The following is a 19,924-nucleotide window of genomic DNA, read 5'->3' on the forward strand; positions in this document are numbered from 1 at the left end:
AATAAATTAAACTTTTAATTTAATTAAATTTCAACCATTTTATGGATTTATTAATTATCTTTTAATTAATTACTTAGTTAAATTAATAATAAGATCCGTATCGATGTATTTTAAACTTTTCAAAATACCAAGTTTATAAAATAAACCAAATAATATTTGACATTAATTATTAAGTTTAATTAATATATACATTTATTATTTATACACTTAAAAGATCAATCATATTAATCAACAAAACAATTAATCAAGTCAAATACTTATCTTCTAACTTCAAGGCTTTTATTTTATCATCATAGATACACCAAAATCGGATTTGGAGGATAAATATAGCAGATAATTACCAAACAAAAGCAAATTTAGGCAGAAAATCTTAAAAAAATCGGACCTCAGCTTAGCTCATGTCGTGAGTTGCGACAAAACCAAAAACAGGTTTCTTTTTCTTTCGATCGATTCACGAATGTGCAAATATATGAAAGATAGCCATAGGCTCTGATACCACTAATGAGTTATTAGGGTTACAACTACAATGCTCTAAGCAGAAAAGCATTTAAACAATTCAAATGATTAGGGAACATGTAACCTAATAGGATTTATGACTTTCACATATAGGAAACATACTATGAGTTATTATCCTACAAAACGTTTCTTTGAAAAACTAATTCATAAGAACAAGAAACTTACCTTGAAGATTGTTATAGAAAACAATCTTGAATCCTACTACAAATACTTTTGGTAGCAAGCACCACAAGCGTCGTGCCTCTGATGGTTCATACCCAAACCCTAGCAACCAAGAAATTTGAAGAGAGAGAGAGAGAGAGAGAGAGAGAGAGGATAAGATTAGAATTTTCAGCCCTAAGCCTCTAAATGAAACATTTTTGAAATTCTAAACCCTTAGATGTTTATATAGGAATCTAGGAAGGTATTGGATAAGGCATGTATCTCAAAGATAACCCTAATCCCTTAGCTTCCTCCCTAAGGCATCCAAGGCACCCTTAATGCCCATGGAAACCCTGGATACCATTCTAGAATTCGTCCCTTGCCTAGGGAGGTTCTAGAATTGCTCAATGATCAACTTTTGAACATTGTCACCTTTAGTCATCCTCGTTCTTTTAATTAGTCCGATTAATCCAAAAATTAATTCCAATTAATTTCTTCTTAATTATTAATTAAATAATCCTATTTCAATTAATATATTATTCTCATAATATATAAACAAATTATTTATTTTGATTTCTAATTAATTTATTAACCATATAATAAATTAATAAATCAATCTCTCTATAAAACCTATCATATTCAATAGTTAGGTTTGAGGGCAACCTAAAAGGACCATGCTACCATCAATTTACGTTTATACCAATTATAGTTAATGGCTTAGACATGTAATCCAACATATGAAAATTAGCATAAATCCACTGAACACTTGAACCTCTACCTTGGATGAAATCGATGATCACTGAGCTAAAATCGATTACAGTATTGTAATGAATTGTTGATGTCTATAGATGAGCATAAACCTCAATCACTCATATAGAAACAGACAAAAGATTGATTAGTGTGAATCGAATATTAATGAATTTTGATCGATTAGCGTGAATTGGTAGAAAGAATCGAAGCAGCTAGGTTTTGTGATGACGTGAAGATAATCCTAACATTATGTATCAAATCTGATGATCTAAAATTTACCCTAGCCACTAATTTATCCCTAATTACCTAATCTTTTATATTAATTATTGTTAATCATGTTTTCTTATTAGCTACAAGATCAGTTTTGATCTAAGTTTCAGATTCGGTCCCCATGTCTCACAAAATATAAGTGGTCTCAAATATATATATATATATATATATATATATATATATATATATATATATGAAGATAGAGAATTTGAACATTAATTCATTAAATTCGGTTTGCATTTATTTAGTCATATCAATTTCTTATGAATTTATGTGTTTACCTTCAGCCATGAGTAGTTAATCTAGTTTACCTTTTTTAGCTAGATGAAACCTTGAAACTATGAGTTAGTTTACTATTTATTGGATTTTATAAAGTTTCCTTGGTGCTTGTGTTTGATTATCATTACCTAGCATGTTAAAGTTTGTATCTTTATTGCTTAAATTCAAGTTTAGTGTAGCTTAGTGACCTATTAATACATGGACTTGTTTACCTAGTAGTTTAGTGACCATTAAATTGCTTGAGATAGGAGTGACCACATCTTAGATAAGTGATAAAAGTAACAACTTTGTATGTGTTGGAGAACATAATTATGATCATAATTGTGTTTGCTTAATTGACTTAGATAAATCTTACATAGCCCAATTATCGTTAATAACTAATTTTGTGTTTGCTTGTGTAGGACCATTACATAGTAGTACATGAACTAGTGAAAATATTCGTAGATTGGACCAAGATTGCTAATTACATAAAAATTGGTAACCAACTTTATTAATTCATAAATAATAACTAACCATAGGATAAAGGTGGATTAGAAACTAAATGAAAGTGTTTTAAATATATTGATTAAAATCGTTTTAGTTGAGTGTGTAAGTTAATCTGAACTTGAAAAATCAGATAAAACCCTTTGTTAATTATTGCTTGCTTTTATATATATTTTTAGTAGTTATTTTAATATATTTAATCCCCTCCTTGTTTTCGATACCCAACTTACTTTACTATACTGTATACTGACTAGGTACAATTTCTATAGGTGCATTAGTATATAAGTAGTTAGGTTAAAATTTTAATGCTAAATACGTGATATATTTTGCACACATCAAGTTTTTGGCATCATTGTTGGGGAATGACTATTTCAGTTATTAGTTAATTGCTTTAGGTTAATGGATCCTTTTTATGGGGAAAAACCTGCAAAAGTTACTTTTAGCATTAGTTAAGTTTCTTGAAATACTGAACTCACGACGTGAGATCTGATATCTCAGAATTTTATTTCGTTTTTATTTTTTTTTATAAATTTCAGTTCATTTTTACATTTTTGTTTCAGTAGTAGATGAATCGTGGATCAAAGGCACCATTGACACCACCAGTTGACGATCCAGAGTCAAGTTTTTATAAAAAGAAGGCAAGTACTTTTTGAGGATCAAGCAGCAAGTCGAAAAACGAAAGCATGTTCGAAAGTTTTGAGAAGACTCCTAACAAAATGGAAGTTGGTTGCGACCCCGAAACAGAAATAGACAAAAGTAGCGAACTTGAAAGCAAGCCCAAAAACAACATGACGAACATTGCTGACATGACGATGGAGGCATACAAGAAGAGAATATGTGAGGACACCGGTCCAGGGCTTGTGTAACCTGCAATTCCTGCTACCCCAACTTTCGAGCTAAAGGGACACATCCTTTCGACACTAAAAGATATTCCATTCTCCAGAAAAGATCATGAAGATGCATACAAGCACCTCGATGAAGTTAATGACGTCGTTGATTATTTCAATATTCTGAATGTACCACGAGAAACTGTCTTGTTAAGAATGCTTTTGGTTGCCTTCAAAGGAGTAGCAAAAGATTGGCTAAAGGCACTCCTAACCAGTTCAATCACCACATGGGTGCAAATGCATGAAGAATTTCTCCAACAATTTTGCCTACCATCAAAGGTTTCTAAACTCAAGAAAGCCATATCCAATTTCGAGCAACAACTTGGGGAACCCTTATATGAAGCATGGAAGAGGTATAAGAGGTTACTAAGGAATGTTCCCTAAAATGATCTAAACGGGCAACAAGAAGTCTCGATTTTCTATGATGGGGTAAAACTAATGGCATGGCAACTCTCTGATTCTCAAGGACCATTAACCAAGAAGAATCATGCTAAAGTTAAGGAGCTAATCAAAGAATTTTCCAAGCATTCAAGGGAGTACCACAACCCAAGACAAGACGGGGCTAGGGGAATCGGAAATAGTGCTTTAGAAGACATGGCAGTTGTTTTGACAATGTTGAGTAACATGGATCGAAGAATGACGAAGATGGACCAATCCATACATGAAATACAGGTAGGGTGTGAAATTTGCAATGAGCCAAATTTGATTAAGGATTGCCATTTAGACAAAAAAAAAAGGAATTGGAAAGTGTAATTTTGCTACTCTAGAGGAGTCTAATATTATGAAGATTGGAGAAAGTCAAAGAAAGAATGGTTACCCTATGAAGAGTATATGATGTAACACCTGTGTTTCTGGGCTTGTCATTAATGTTGATATAATAGTCTAGGTTAACCTTTGTAACCCGTTTTGAAATAATAGGAGTGTATTATTTGAGTATTATGTATTTTGTGCTTAATTGCTTAATTATGTGATTTGATTAATTAAGAATAAAAATAAGCGTCAAAATTTAAGTGTAAAATAAACTCGATTTGAGATCGAGAGGTTTTTAGCCGAAACAATCTAAACGAGAATCGAAGATCTCGTTGTTAGTAGCGAAACGATGAAAAGTTAGGCGAGAACGGATGCCGGAAGAAGAAGTTATGAATATATAACGAAGTTTTCATGTCCCGGCCTACTAAAAATAAATAGTAAAAATAAAATCAAAATTAGCCGACGGAGTCTAAACGAAAGTCGTAGAGCGTAGTCTCACCTACGTGTGGATATAAAGAACGTCGAAAATGGAGTTCGTATGAAGAAGATATGGATTTTTGAAGTTTATTAAATAATTAAAATATATAAATTTAATCTTTAATTCGGATGTATATCCGAAGGAGTCACCGATCTAATCCGAAGTATGCCCAGCATACAGCGAAGCATGACACGCCTCGCACTCGAGTTCTTCGGATGACGCATGCAGTGACGAATTCGGACGCGTACACCCCGCGTACGGCTGTACGCCCAGCGTACTGCGAGGCTTCAGCCTCCTATAAATAGGATGCGAGGGTTCCGGGCATATTTACTCAGTTCCTCTCTTTTTCATGCCGAAGCTCTGCGTCTAAACCCCCGAAGCCATCCTGACACCCCGGATCTTATATCCAAGTTAAGAAGGAAGTTTTACGCTCCCGAGATCCCAAGAGGTGCGATTCCCGAGCCGAAGCTCTGCCCGCGAAGAGTTCGATTTTTTTGTGAAGATCTTCCAGATCTACGGAGAAACACTACTTTTGCACGTCGTAATGTTGTCTGATCATCTTCAAAATCAAGTTAGTGTGTAGTTACTTTCTTCTAACGCATAATTATGAAGTATTTTATACAAAATACGTGTTATGTGTATAATTTTGTTGTTATGTGTGTGAATTTATATTCACTCTCTTCTATCTCATAGATCTGATTTACTTTCTATGAAATACGTGTTATGTGGGTGTGCCTCATCTGTTATGTGGAATATATATTGATTGAACATGCTATACAGGTTTTAAACTATGCATAAAAATATATATTTTTATCTACTAATATGTTGGGTAGAACATGGGTAGATAGTTGATGTGCGATAAACGGATGAGAGGCCTCGATGTTGTTGTTGTTGATATAGTTATTCAACGGAGTATGGATAATGACCACGGACTCTTTCTAGACAATCCAGTGGAATGCTAGCTGGTTCATAACCTGTAGGTGTTGTGAACGATGTGTTCACCGGTGTACTCTATCCCCCTCATGGTTGACTTAGGATATCTATTGTTGAGGAAACCCCTTAGCAGTAATGTCCGTCCCGATGAAAATCCTAGATTAGGTCCCTTAAGATAGATGTTGTTTTAGGGACATAAAGTGAGGATAACAGGAATGGGTAATCGGGTTATCGTTGGTTGGTGAAATTAAATATAATTTATTTATTGTGGGTTGAAAACCCTATATGCTCACCAGGCTCCCAAGCCTGACCCACTTAGTTTTATTTGTATTACAGGAAATGGCACAAGGGCATAAGATGGATGAATCATCGAGTTGTTTTGTTTACAAGTCTGTATATGTATATATTTGTTGAATGACTTGTAATGTTATCGTTTATGCTTTATGGTTTGTAGTGGAACATGACATCCCGAGTTTTGATTATATAATGAAAATGCATCTCTTGATGAAATGCTTTGATAAATATTATTTTATCATACTTTGTTTTGGGAACAAATTTCGCAACTTTTTTAAATCAAAAGGATTTACTCTGAAATTATTTTAAAAGCATAAATGAAACCAGTCTTTTCTGGCCGTGATTTTGGGGATGTCACGGTTGGTATCAGAGCATTAGTTTAATCGAACTAGGAATTTGTAGGATTTCTATATTTAAACTTAGAATGCTAAGTGGAGATTGTGAGAAGTGTGTCTGATATATTATAGACACAAGCACTAGTTTATTTTAGGAAACTTGCCTAAAATGCTTTTATGTGCTAAATAATATATGTTGCCATATATGATATTATTTGTTCGGATCTATGGTCTGTTGCCGACCGGATCTGAAAACCTTATGTGTGTAGGATTCTAAGCGTATGTCTACGTTATTAGAACTAGCATGTAATCGTTTCGGAGTGATAAGGATGATTTGATTATCTATCGTGAATGAGGATCTAATTTCACCTTATTCGGTGTATAGATCAAAAATGGTGAGAGCAAGAAGCGGAGTTGGAAATGCTGATGAAAACAGGAATCAACCGCCAGTGATTGAGCAAATACCTGTTGTAGCAGCAGCACCAGAACCAATAACGATGGCTGGGGTGCAAGCCATGATTCGGGCTATGTTAGTCGAACAAAGGGATGAAATGCGACAGATGTTGCATGATAATAGGGATGAACCTATCATACCTATTGAGGAACCTGAATTGATTCCCGAGCAATTGGAGGAAGGGAACAATAGTCGCATGGTGAGTCAAGTTGGGACTCAAGGAGAACGAAGGAACGATCTGGAAAGGAGAAACAACAAGGATGGGCGTATGTACAAGAACTTCTTAGGCGCCAAGCCGCCAAGTCTTTCTGGAAGCCCGAAGCCTGTTGAGATTATGGATTGGATATCCGAAATGGAGATGGTATTTGAAATTTGCGACTGTAGCAACAAACAGAAGACTGTCTTTGCAGTTAGACAACTAAAGACTGGAGTCTTGAGTTGGTGGAAGTTGTTGGCAGATACTATGCCACGAGGAGAAGCCCTAAAAATGTCATGGGAGGATTCTTGGAACAGTTAAGGGTACAGTATTGTTCAGAGATAGATCTGATTGATTTGAACAATGAGTTCCAAAACTTGAAGAAGGGGAGGATGAGCATAGATGACTATGCTACTGCATTCACTGAGAAAATGAAGTTATTTCCATACCTAGTGCCAACAGAACTCTCCAAGATTGAGAGGTTTGCTAATGGACTGCCTGCCAACTTTGGTCCGACAGTCAAGATGGCAACTACTCTGAAAACAACTATTCGTGCAGCTAAGAATGTGGAGGCCCAGCTGAAGGAAAAGGGTCTGGAAAGGATAGATGTTGGTGAAAAGAGGAAGTTCGATGGAACCTCAGGGTCCAACAAGAAAAACAAGTTCTCGAAGTCTAGTTCGATAGGACGAGGAGGGGAAGCGAAATGGTGCGACAAATGTAAGAAGAAGCATCATGGAAAATGTGAGGTAGTGGCCACGTGCTATAAGTGTGGAAAGCCATGGCACTATGCCAATGAATGTACCCTCACTAAGAAAGTTTGTTATGGTTGTGGTGAGGAGGGACACATGTTGAGTGACTGCCCGAAGAAGAAGAAGGCAGCTAGACCCAACATTCTGCCAAAGCCGAAGGCGAGAGCATTCCAGATGACACTGGAAGCTGCTAAAGATGAAGCTGATGTTGCTTCAGGTACCTTTCTCGTCAACAAATTGCCTGCCCAAATTTTATTTGATTCTGGAGCCAACTACTCCTTTATATCGCATGAATTTGGTAGAAAGCTAGCTTTGCCTGTTGATAGACTAGATAATGCTTTATTAGTCGAAGTTGATAGTGGCAAGTTTGTACATGTTAGTCATCGTATGAAAAACATCTTAATTGACTTGAATAGGAATAAGTTCCACGAAGAATTATTGCCTATAGAACTTAATGGTTTCGACATCGTGTTAGGAATGGATTGGCTTAGCGCCAATGACGCCAAAATTTTATGCAAGAAGAAAATAGTCAAAGTAAACCCACCTGGGAAAGAATCGTTTATGGTGTATGGAGATAAACGCAGAGTAAATTCTGGAATCATTTCATTGATGAAAGCCAGAAAGTGTTTGGCTAAAGGATGTACGTCGTATCTAGCATTCGTGATCGATGCTAGAAAGGAGAAAAAGGTGATGCAGAGCATTCCTGTCGTGTGTGATTATCCAGAAGTATTTCCCGAAGATCTTCCCGGATTACCGCCTGATAGACAAGTGGAGTTTAGAATAGACTTGTTGCCAGGGACGACGCCAATAGCAAAAGCACCTTATCGATTAGCACCGACGGAGATGAAGGAGCTGATGATGCAACTTCAGGAGTTATTGGATAAAGGTTTCATTAGACCTAGTTCATCACCCTGTGGAGCTCCGGTGTTATTCGTCAAGAAGAAAGATGGAAGTATGAGAATGTGCATCGATTATAGAGAGTTGAATAAGGCAACAATAAAGAATAGATATCCGTTGCCGAGGATTGATGACCTATTCGATCAACTACAAGGTTCAAGTTATTTTTCAAAGATCGACTTGAGGTCAGGATATCATCAACTGAAAGTAAGAGAGCAGGATATAGACAAGACTGCATTCAGAACACGATATGGACACTACGAGTTTTTGGTTATGTCGTTTGGACTAACCAATGCTCCAGCAGCATTCATGGATTTGATGAATAGGGTTTGTAATTTGTTCCTTGATAAATATGTGATAGTGTTCATTGACGACATTCTGATTTATTCAAAGAGCCAAAAAGAGCATGGCAGACACTTGCGAGAAGTATTGGAAGTCTTGAAGAAGGAGAAGTTGTATGCAAAGTTCTCCAAGTGTGATTTTTGGATTCAAGAAGTCCAATTATTGGGTCACGTGGTCAACAAAGAAGGTATAATGGTTGATCCAGCAAAGATTGAAGCTCTAATGAAGTGGGAACAACCAAAAAGTCCCACGAAGATCCGAAGCTTTTTAGGATTAGCCGGATATTACCGAAGGTTTATCCAAGGCTTTTCTTCGATCACTAGTCCATTAACAGGTTTGACCCACAAAGGAGCTGCTTATGCTTGGAGTGATAAGCATAAAGAAGCATTCGAGAAGCTTAAGAAAAAGCTATGTGAGGCACCGATACTTTCTCTACCCGATGGAGTTGAAGACTTCTCTATTTATAGCGATGCGTATGGGGTTGGATTGGGTTATGTTTTGACCCAAAGGGATAAGGTGATCGCATATGCGTCTCGACAATTGAAAGAGCATGAAAAGAACTACCCGACTCATGATTTGGAGTTGGCAGCGGTAGTTTTCGCTCTGAAAATATGGAGGCATTACCTCTATGGTATGAAATGCAAACTTTTCACTGATCATAAGAGTCTCCAATATCTCTTTAATCATAAAGAATTGAATATGAGGCAACGACGCTGGCTAGAGTTACTTAAGGACTACGACTGTGAGATACTTTACCACCCCGGTAAAGCTAATGTTGTTGCTGATGCACTAAGTCGGAAAGTCAATCTTGAACGGAAAAGGCCAAGAGCGTTGAGAATTAAAGTTGTCTCGACAATTGTGGAAAGTATAAAGAAAGCTCAAGAGGAAGCTTCTGAGAAGAATGACCGAAAGGAGGAACGTTTGGGCAAAACGTTGGTGTTCGGTATAAATAGTCATGGACTGAAGGTGTTCCAAGATCGGATTTGGATACCTAAGACAGGAGGAATTAGAGATCTTCTGATGGAAGAAGCTCACAAGACCATGTACTCGATTCATCCCAGTAGCACTAAAATGTATAGGGACCTGAAACCCTACTACTGGTGGCCGACGATGAAGCTTGATGTTGCAAAGTATGTGGTCGAGTGTGTGACTTGTGCGAGAGTCAAGACACAACATCAGAAACTGTACGGGAGTTTAGAACAATTGCCTGTGCCTATGGGTAAGTAGGAAGACATTGCGATGGATTTTGTCACTAAAATGCCCAGAACAAAGAATGGTCACGACATGATTTGGGTGGTCGTTGATCAATGCACTAAGAGTGCGCATTTCATAGCAGCCAAGGAGAAATGGTCTATGGATAAGCTTGCGAATTCTTACGTGAAGGAAATTGTGAGGCTTCACGGTGTTCCGTTAACGATTGTATCGGATCGTGATATCCGTTTCACCTCGAGGTTTTGGAAAAGTCTACAAGAGGAATTGGGTACCAAGTTGTGTTTGAGTACAACTTACCATCCACAGACTGATGGTCAGAGCGAACGGACGATACAAACACTTGAAGATATGCTGAGAGCATGTACCCTGGAATTCCAAGGTAACTGGGATGAACATTTACCTTTGGTAGAATTTTCCTACAATAATAGTTTCCACTCGAGCATAAAGATGGCACCTTATCAAGCTTTATATGGACAGAAGTGTCGTACGCCGTCTTGTTGGCTTGAGGCTGGGGAAGAGCAGTTTATGGGACCGGAGATAGTCTATCAAACTGTTGAAAAGTTGAAAATAATTAGGGAAAGAATGTTAGCAGCTCAAGATCGTCAAAAGAGCTATGCTGAAAACAAGCGAAGACCGATGACTTTTGAAGTTGGAGATTCAGTTTTGCTTAAAGTCTCGCTGTGGAAGGGACTTATAAGATTTGGTAAAAGGGGAAAATTAAGTCCAAGGTTTATTGGACCGTTTAAAGTGCTTCAGAGGATTGGGAACCAAGCTTACAAGCTCGAACTACCAGAAGAACTTAATGGAATTCATAACACTTTTCATGTGTGTTATTTGAGGAAGTTCACGGGAGAAGTTCCCGACATGATTCCACTTTTGGAGTTGAGAATCGATGAGAACAAAAGGTTGATTGAAGAACCAGAGGCAATCTTTGACCGAAAGACTAAGAAGTTGTGACGCAAGATGGTCGAGTTAGTGCTTGTCCGATGGAAACACACGAATGGGCTAAATCTCACCTGGGAGATGGAGAGTGACATGATGGGTCGCTATCTGCATTTGTTTTTTGATGTGTGATTCCGAGGACGGAATCATTCTAAGGTGGAGAGAATTGTAACGCCTGTGTTTCTGGGCTTGTCATTAATGTTGATATAATAGTCTAGGTTAACCTTTGTAACCCGTTTTGAAATAATAGGAGTGTATTATTTGAGTATTATGTGTTTTGTGCTTAATTAATTAATTATGTGATTTGATTAATTAAGAATAAAAATAAGCGTCAAAATTTAAGTGTAAAATAAACTTGATTTGAGATCGAGCGGTTTTTAGCCGAAACAATCTAAACGAGAATCGAAGATCTCGTTGTTAGTAGCGAAACGATGAAACGTTAGGCGAGAACGTATGCCAGACGAAGAAGTTATGAATTTATAACGAAGTTTTCCTGTCCCGGCCTACTAAAAATAAATAATAAAAATAAAATCTAAATTAGCCGACCGAGTCTAAACGAAAGTCGTACAACCACAACCCGAGAAGAAGATGGATTTAGAGTCAATGCTTACTAGGTTCATGGAGGCTTTTGAAAAACGAAATGATGCAACTGATGTTACAATTAGAAACCAACAAGCTTCCATAAAAAATATTGAGACTCAACTCGAGTAATTGAACACACTAGTTCACGAACGGTTACCACCTAAATTTCCCGATCAAAAGAAGGAACCACTTGTCATGGCCATATCCAGTGAAGAAGACACTATTTTTGAGTTTTTGGAGGCATTAGACGAAGACACAAAGAAGCCCGATCCACAGTCAAAGTAGAAGAAATTTGAAGAAAAAAATGAATTTGCTGATACCTAGTTCTTCCGTCGTGAGGATCCTTCCCTCACGTCGTGGGCTGGTCTGATCAAAATAAATCTTCTTTTGTCAAGGCATATCAAACTCCTTTACCATATCTTTCTTGAGCTAGAGTTCACCCATTAGAACAAGAACATAAAAATTTTATGCAACAAGTCAAGGGTATTCCAATCAATACCCCTTTTATTGAACCCTTACCCATGTTTCCCAATTATGCAAAATTCCTACAAGATTTATTGGATACTACCTAACAGTTAGAGAAGACCTCCAAGGTACTCCTTAGTGAACAAAGTTCAATGGTGATTATGGATGGAATACCAAAGAAAATGGGAGATCCCCTACGCCTTACACTTCCCTGTGAATTTGGAAATAACACGAAGACATTTGCCATAGCCGATTATGGAGCAAATAGTAGTTTAATGCCATATTTTTTTTACCAAAAGCTCAACCTTCCATAATTGAAGACCATAAGGATGACAATTCATATGGAAAATTGTTCAGTGACTCATCCTCGAGGCATAATTGAGGATATATTGGTAAAAATTGAAAAATTTATTTTTCATATCGATTTTGTCGTGCTAGACATTAAAGAGGATGAAGATGTCCCTATTATCCTTGGATGCCCATTACTTAATATTGTGCGAGCCTTGGTGGATATTCGTGAATCAAATCTTACCTTGCGAGTGGGAAATAAGGAGATGACATTTGGAGTTAAAGATAGATTCAAGAAGGATAAGGCTCAAAACGAAGTGTTCTGTATGGATGAAGAAAACGAGCTTGAAAAGTTAGAAAATTAATGGAAGAAGAAATTCATACAAGAGAAGAAATAAACCGTACCAAGCCAAGAGCATTAATTCCACTGTTCTTTGAAGTCTTTACATTTACAACACCAAAGTCCCAATTGAATGAAGAAAGTGAAGAATCTTTGGTCTGAAGCGATGATGAAGAAGTAAGTGACAATGAGATTACACAAGAATTGAACAAGCCAACTTTGGACAAAATGGATGTTGAAGCTAGGGAAAAACAAAAAGAAAAAGGAGAATCTAAACTTGCTACGAGGAATAAAGTGTTGAAGCAGAAACACGAGGAAGGCGATGCCAAAACAAAGAAGGAAAATTCTAAAAAAGCGTATTTAAGAAGGGTGCACACTTACAAAAGAAGGTTGAAGGAACAAAAAGTGCAAATAGAGATCATACCTCCGACCCATACAACGTAGGGTGGCACAGAGTTTGGCTCATGACTCCATAAAAAGAAGCGCTTCACGGGAGGCAACCCGAGCTCAGTTTGCATTTTTATTTTTGTTTTTGTTTTTTCATTTTCGTTTAAGTTTTAGGTTGAGTCATTTTCATAGTCATCTTAATATTTAGATATAAGAGAAAAAACCAAGTGTGGGGTTAAATTCAAGAGTGGTAAAAATTCTTAAGGAAAAATAGTGTTTTTGGTAAAAAAAAAATAAAAAAAATAAAATAAAAAAACCCTCGAAACCACAACGTCGGACTAAGCCCCACGACGTGGAAAATAATTTTTTCCTGATGATTTTTACCCAGTTTAAAACTCACGACGTGATGTTTACCCATCACGACATGAGCCATAAAATCAAGGAGGACCATTTATACGTAAACTCAAACCTTTGACTTTACTCCCATTTATTTAGACCTACTCACACAAACGGAAAAGTTTTAGTCCCCACACTTGATTGTGCCACCAATTTTTCTTCAAAGTTTGCCCGATTTCATGTTTAATCTTCAGTTTCGGTAAGATCTCCCTACTTTAATCTTTTTGATTTTGCTAATTTTATGCATTTATAGTTAGAGTTGTTCTTGAGGGTTAAATGTCAAAATTGGTGCTTTTCTTGGTGAATTTTTAGATGCATGTATGCTTAATAGGCTTAGAATCATAGCTTAAGCAAACCCCAAACATTGATATGAGTTCGATTTTCCCTCATAAAGATTGATAGCAGATTTGGCTTTAAACTGTCGTCACGACCTGATTTTTTATACTACATCGTGATATCTGGGAAATCAGCTTTTCTGTTTCTTTTAATTACTTAATCTTTGGTGTTTTGTTGGGTTGTTTTGATGTTAAATTTTACAGATATCATGGGACCAAGACGTGTATTTCCCCAAGAGCAAGAACCTATTGATGTCCATAGCATACACCCGCTTTATCGGTTCCCATAAAACATTTCACAATTGATGTTGAACAATTACTCGAACAAATTGGGTTGGTTATACAATAGGGAATTTGCTCTAGCGTCCGTTATTGACTGGTCTTGGCTAGGTGGGGTTGGAATGGTGACGGAATTGAAAAGATTTTGGAGAAAGTAATATGTAGTAAATGGGTTTGCTTTTTAATGTAAAGGATGGCGCAATATATTCTCAATTCAAGAGTCGGTATATAGAGAATTGTATGTGGAGTTCTTTGCTACAATTAATTTTGAAGAAGAACAACTAACCCAACATTCAACCGGGCTCTTGCATTTCGGTTGGGAGGCATTTATGGAGAGTGCAAATTACTTGAGTTTTCTTGGAGGATGGGATTATACACTGAAGCTGAAACACAATCACCAAATTTCATTTTATTTTTACAGGATTGTGTTCGAGATTTCACTACCGGGATGATTGATGTGCAATTTTGGAGGACTATTGTAAAACATGAATATAGTCCTCGGGATTCTCGCGAAGGGTATATTCAATCACCCATTAATCGACTTTTGCATCGTATAATCACATTCACCATCAATCATAAGCACCACGGTGGCAAAGTGCCATCCCAAAATCTTTTCGACCTTTGGAGCATTATCACATCGGGAATATTTTGTGACCTCCCTGATATGTTGGCGAGATTCTTGGGCATGAAGGCGGTGAATTCCAGGGGAGGTAGACCAATCACGGGAGGCCATTTGGTTACACGACTCGCATGATCATATGGAATTTTAAGTCCAACTTTTGTTCTGAATTTGACACGCTTCAAGGATTCTGATTTAACGACTCAATTTTTGGATCTTATGTGTTTCGTGGTCAATGTGGGTGGGGGATATATCATACCCCCGGAAGATGAAAAGGAACCATTGGTGCGTCTCGTGGAGCAGTCGAGGCCAAGGGGACGAAGAAATGTGAGAGCACGAGGAGAAAGGGGGCTACAACAACCTCAACCATTTAAGGGTGGGGTACCAACTGACCCATTTCAAAGATGGGTTGGTACTTAGTTAGATAATCTTCGTGGGGGTGTGAAATATCATAACGAAGCTATGGATGTTTTATTTTCACACTTTCACATTGAGACACCACCCACCATGCCACCTCATTATCCCTATATTCCGAAATAGGAGGAGCTTTGGTGTGTTTTATTTTGTGTGTTTTTATTTTTGTTTGGTATGTATTAAACATAGAACCGAATATGTAATTTCGTTTTCCATTTTCCACTGATGGTTTGTTTTGGTTGCAAAATTATTAGAGTGTCGATAGAGCAAAAGAAAAAAAAAAGTGAGAGAAGTCATGTGCGTCAGAGAAAGAATCGAAGCCCATAATTTTTTATTAGTGTCGGGTGACATTCGTATGAGAGAAGGTAGAGTAAAGAGAAGAAAGAATTCCATTAAAATGAGTCTTAAAAAGACTCTTAATGAGTTAAGAGTAAAAGTGAAGATTCCATGCGTAGAGACTTGTAGAGGAGGATGTAATCGGTAAACTCCCAGTTTTCATGATGTGAGGTTATAATTCTCACGTTGTGAGGTTGATACAGTCGCGATTCCCAGATTGATTTAAATAGTTTTCATGTTGTAAATTCTCAGTTTTCACATCGTGAAGTTACATATCACGTTTCTTTATCTTTTTTCAACCTTAAAATGTGGTGTATGCTTTCCTGGTTTACTTTGAAGGTTTTATGCACCACACTTTATGAAGATGCAAGTTTATGATTCACATCTTTCCAACACATTCATAAGAACCAATGAAGTCCAAGTTCCAATTATCTATTCAAGATGTTCATGTTTTCCACACGCACTAAAGAATTCGATATCGCCACTACTACCCACGGGAGTCTATTCTCTTTTCTCCTTTTTTATTATTTTTATAGTTTTATGCATACAATTAGGCAATTGTATGAAATAAGTGTGGGGTAGGGGGTCAAAAAAGGAATTTAAATTAAAAATTTCTAGAAAAGAAAATTTTTTCTAATAGATTTATAATAATAATCTAAAAATTAAATCTAGTAATAATTTAAAACGTAAGTTGCTAGTGTTGTGTGGGATGGTCCAATGGGAGCTCAAATGTTAAATTGAGCCAACATATGTTATAGTATATTTGTGGCTTCCCAAGTTCTAGTGAAAATTCATGAGATATGAAAAGTAATCTAGTAGTTATATGACATAATAAGTTTTGCATTATGTACCTGAAATCTATCTAGGAGAGCTTATGTAGTCATTGCACTTAGACTAATACCTCTAACCAATAAAGGTTGAAGTTAAGCTCCCTTGCCTAAGCATGTAGGATTTGAGAGAAAAAAAATGAGATATTATAAAAAAAAAAAAAAAAAAAAGAGAAAAAAGTTGTAAGAATTTTGGAGCTATCAAAGTATGAAGATCAAAAGATCAAAAGATCAAAAATTCTGAAGAATCAAAACTTGAAGATACCAAAAATCAAACAAGAAGGTGGTGAATTCAAAGAAATTGTAAAGCAAATATCAATGAAGAGATGAATTTGAAGAGCTTCATTGTGGTATGAAAGTTGTACTTCTTTCTAGATATTATGTATGCTTGCGTAGCTTAACTAAAAATACCTTGAGGTTAACAAAGATTTCTAGGGATGGATTCGGAGGGTTGCAAAAATGAGTGTCATATAAACTAAGGAGTGAAGGTTCATAAGGATTATGAGTATTTAGGATTGGGAAGCCTTTAGGAACCTTGGACAAAAATATATGCATTGAGCTATTGGTATATGGTTGGGTTCTAAATGGAATGTCTTATATGATACCGGTGATGAAAGTTAAACTTAAAAAAAATAGTTTTGCTTGGGGGCAAGCAAAAGATAAGTGTGGGCTATTTTGATATTGTCGTATTTATACATATATTTAGGCAATATTTTAATACATTTTAAGTAATAATTTGGTAAATTGCAAAGGTTTGTGATACTCATTAAATTAATTTACATTTTGCAGCCAAATAGGACACTCTTGAAGAATAAGGACCAGGAATGACAAACATTGTAACTTTGGAGGATTGAAGCTTAAGAGAAGAAGATTTCAGCAAAAAAAACCAAAATCACGTCGTGAGGCACCAATGATCACGACGTGAGGGATAATATTCTAGAAGATAGGCACGTGGAAGTCAATTTCCTTTCCAGACAAGGATAACACCAAGATCTCAATGTGAGACTATAATTCTCACGACGTGAGGATGGGTTTTAGGAAATAATAAATATCTCTTTGCTTATTCGAGTTGCGATGTTGGTTTTTGACATATTCTCAAGAGATAATCTAGTTTGGAGATTAGAAACTTGCGAAAAACACCCTTGAAAGGAGAAATTGTTTAAAGAAAGCGAATTTGAAGATTAATTCAATACATTCGGTTTGCGTTTATTTAATCATGTCAATTTCTTATGAATTTATGTTTTTACCTTCAGCCATGAGTAGCTAATCTAGTTTACTTTCGTTTAGCTAGATGAAACCTTGAAACTATGAGTTAGTTTACTATTTATTGGATTTTATAAAGTTGTCTTGGTGCTTGTGTTTAATTATCATTACCTGGCATGTTAAAGTTTGTATCTTTGTTGCTTAAATTCACTTTTACTGTAGCTTAGTAACAATTAAATTACATGAACATGTTTACCTAGTAGTTTATTGACCATTAAATTGCTAGAGATAGGAGTGACCACATCTTAGACAAGTGATAAAAGTAACAACTTTATATGTGTTAGACAACATAATTATGATCATAATTGTGTTTTCTTAATTGACTTAGATAAATCTTACATAGCCCAATTATCGTTAGTAACTAATTTTGTGTTTGCTTGTGTAGGACCATTACATAGTAGTACATGAATTGGTGAAAGTACTAGTAGATTGGACAAAGATTTCTAATTACATAATAATTGGTAACCAACTTTATTAATTCATAAATAGTAACTAACCATAGGATAAAGGTGGATTCGAAACTAAACGAAAGTGTTTTAAATATATTGATTACAATCGTTTTAGTTGAGTGCGTAAGTTAATCTGAAATTGAAAAATCAGATAAAACCCTTTGTTAATTATTGTTTGATTTTAGATTTATTTTTATTGTTATTTTAGTATATTGAATCCGCTCCCTGTGTTCGATACCCAACTTACTTTACTATAGTGTATACTGACTAGGTACACTTCCTATAGGTGAATTAGTAGATAAGTAGTTAGGTTATAAATTTAAATCTAGATAGGTGATATCTTTTGCACTCATTAAAACTCTTGAGAGTAATATAAAGGCCTTGCATAAAAGGGTGGTGCCATTAGTTAAGGTGCAGTGGTGGCACATGAAAGGCTCAGAGTGGACTTGGGAGCCCATAACGGAGAGCACTACCCGGATCTGTTCTCAGTTGAAGATGTCAAGGGTGAAATCTAGTTCAAGTGAGGGATAACTGTAACATATATTCCATTAAATGATTCATTTATGCTATTGGCAATTAAAAGAAGTAAAATGTGGATTTTTTGATAACCACGACATGGAGTAGGATACACCAAAACATGGTCATCACCTTATGAAATGTGCATCATTCTTGTGCACCCCGACGTGGCAACGTTATGGTCATGAGTGGTGGCCGCCAGAGTGCAAACCCTAATTTTCTAGGTTTTAGGCCTAGTTTAAGGGATGTGATGGCTAGGGTTTTCACATCATCGGCCTCCATCACCTGTCTTTCAGCCAAGAAGAAACCCTAATCTCCATTTTTGACCTTGTAAGCTCTTTGTGGTGCTTTGGCCTCTTAAAGAAAAAGAATAAGAATGAGAAGAAGAAAGTGTATTGGTGAATTGTGTTGAATTAGGTGTCTAAGCCCATAACTATTTTGGTATGTACTTGACCCAATTGTGAGCATGGTCCTTTTGGGTTGCCTTCACCATAGCAACTGATAGGATGAACTAAGGAGAAAGAGGATTAATTATGATTTATTAATATATTATATGAATAATATATTAAAAGAGAAATCATATTGATTAATTAATATTAGTAAAGAATTAATAAGAATTAATTTTATGGCTAAAAGAGATTAATTAAGTAAAGGGGACTGATTTTGTAATTATAAGATAGTTGCAATGGACTCCATAGAAATTGGAGTGGATGAAATCTATGGGGAAACCCATAAGAATTCATCCAAGGCCTCTAAGGAGGGAGTCCATGGGCTGCTTAGGGCCTAAGTAGTCAAATTAGGGTTTCCTAGTTGAAAACCCTAATAGCAAACCTATATAAGGAACCCCTAAGGCCCCAAAAAGGTGGTGATTGAATCCCTAAGGGTTCTTAGACGTTTTTGGTGCTCCTCCTCCTTCTCCTAGGTAATATTGTTGCTCATGGTGTTTGTGACTCCATTAGAGGTGCAACATTTGAGACACTAAGCTTTCAAAGGTCAAGATCAAAAGGAATTGAGATTGTTATTACTACATAACAATCAAAGTAAGATCTAAACCCTAATTCATATGTTAATTCGATTATTGTATGCTAGATCTAGAGTTTATGAGTTTTGGATGGTTATTGCATGTTCATTAGACAAACTAGATCCAAATCTTTAGGGTTCGCATGTACACCATAGGATTGATGTAGTGCTCAAAACCCGTTAAATTGTTCTAGCAAGCAAACCTCTCCCACATTATCGTGTATAGCTTTTGGACCATCATAAGACCTCAAGATCATACATTTTGTGTCAAAGTATGCTAGATCTAGGTTTTTGACCATTTCCTCCATGTTTGAAGTGGTTTGAGTGTTAGGATTTCATAAAGTTAGCAACTTTATGAGTTTTTGAGGTTCCTTTGTGGCCTCTTGTCTTAGATCTACAAAGTTATTGAGTTTTGAGTTCCATGCTTGAGATCTTAATCTCGTTTTCACCATTTTGACCTAATTTGAGCTCAAGACATGCATTAGGCATGCATGTATGAG

At 36.3% G+C, this 19,924-nt stretch overlaps 1 non-coding gene across 1 annotated transcript; it reads right to left on the reverse strand.

Moving 5' to 3' along the window:
* Positions 1-3,611: 3,611 nt before the first annotated feature.
* Positions 3,612-3,718, reverse strand: LOC111903686 (small nucleolar RNA R71). Its single transcript, XR_002854254.1, has one exon. It is a non-coding gene; the product is annotated as a small nucleolar RNA R71 (small nucleolar RNA).
* Positions 3,719-19,924: the final 16,206 nt, after the last annotated feature.

This window comes from Lactuca sativa, chromosome 4 (assembly GCF_002870075.4).
Source record: "Lactuca sativa cultivar Salinas chromosome 4, Lsat_Salinas_v11, whole genome shotgun sequence".
Classification (NCBI taxonomy): Eukaryota; Viridiplantae; Streptophyta; class Magnoliopsida; order Asterales; family Asteraceae; genus Lactuca; species Lactuca sativa.